Here is a 1,536-nt window from a genome sequence, read left to right as displayed (position 1 = left end):
AAAAAAAAAAAAAAAAAAAAAGAAATAGCCCAGAGTGTCGGAGATAAAATCTGTTTTGCTGCCTCTCCGTTATCTCCTGGAAGTCCCCCACGCTTTCTCAATTCTGGTTCCTGAAGACGAAACACAGCCTCCAAATCTCATGAAAGCCAGGTACCCTCCATCTGCCAAGCTGGTCTCAGGAAAAGCTGACTCACAATCTCATGCAAACAAGGGAGGATCCCTTACAGAGGCATGTGTGCCCCTCACCACTCGCTACTCATCCTTCCCTCCCTTTCTCTCCCCCTTTCCAATGGTCTGAGAAGTTGGTTCATTCATGGTGAAGACAAAATTGCAGAACATTTAGACAATGTAAAACAGAACAAAATAGGCTCAAGCTCTGTAAACCACTAAAAAAGTATTCATTATACAAAAATCTGTTGATTTGCTTCCTGTGAAGGTGACTTTTACATGTCAATAAGACTGGTCTACAGGGTGCCCAGATATTGGATCAGGCCTCATTCTGTTTCTGGAAGGGTGTTTTGGGATGAGATTAACATTTAATTCGGAAGATGAATAAAGTAGATTGTCCTCCCTACCGTGGGTGGGCTTCATGCCTGAATAGAACAAAAAGGCTGAGTAAGAGGAAACTCCCACCTGGTGGCCTTTGAACTGGGATTCATTTTTTTTTCCTGCCTTCGGACTCAAACTGAACTAAAACCTCAGCTCTTTCTAGGTCTCAAGGCTGCGGGTCTTACACTGGATCTAAACCACCAGTTCTCCTATGGGTTCTGTTTCTGTGGAGAATTCTGACGCATACAGTTACTAAAGACTGTTCTTGTCTATTCATTAAAACAGGAATTTGAGTAACTTCTAGGCAATATTGGTCACACAGTAAGAAGCAGTTAGAGCAGATAAACTGTGCGTTTCTCGACTGTGATGTGCGTGGCCAGCCTTTCTCCTTCTTTAGTCTGTCTGCCCTTCATCCCTAACCAGCCAGACTAATGATGTTTGGCTGCAGTTATTACAGTTAAGGAAGACAAAGTGACAGGCCTGGCTCTCCCCTACAGCAGTGCACCTAGAGGAAGGAAAACAGTAAATGTCCTCAGAGAACTCACCTTCTAAGGCATCAAAAATAGACAAACTTGAACACCAGGTCTCTTTCAGCCAGGAAGAGACACTGGTCAGTCCTGCACGTATTGGATTAGGGACTGCCCGCTGGCCATCCTGGAAACAGGACAGAGGGTATGCCAGCCAGCTGGGGAGAAGTTGGTGAAAGCAGGAGAGATGTCACGCTGTACGAGAGCTGGTCCACCCTGGCCTGGGGAACATTTATTCCCTTTAGCTTGCCTTTCATTTATTCATTCCTTCATTTATTCACACAACAAATATTTACTGAGTGCCTGAGGTCCAAAGCTCCAGTGGCAGGAGCTCAAAGTATCAACTCTGGGGTTAAATAGTCTGGACTAGAGCCTGAGGGACAAAACACACAGAGTGGGCAAGCCTTGAGGAGAAGCAACCTGCGCCCAGGAATGGGCCTGGGTCTGTGCAGACAGAGGG

The sequence above is a fragment of the Lipotes vexillifer genome, unplaced genomic scaffold (assembly GCF_000442215.2).
Source record: "Lipotes vexillifer unplaced genomic scaffold, Lipotes_vexillifer_v1.1 scaffold604, whole genome shotgun sequence".
Lineage (NCBI taxonomy): Eukaryota > Metazoa > Chordata > Mammalia > Artiodactyla > Lipotidae > Lipotes > Lipotes vexillifer.
The sequence above is the reverse complement of the archived record's forward strand: the minus strand, read 5'-3'. Positions refer to the sequence as shown.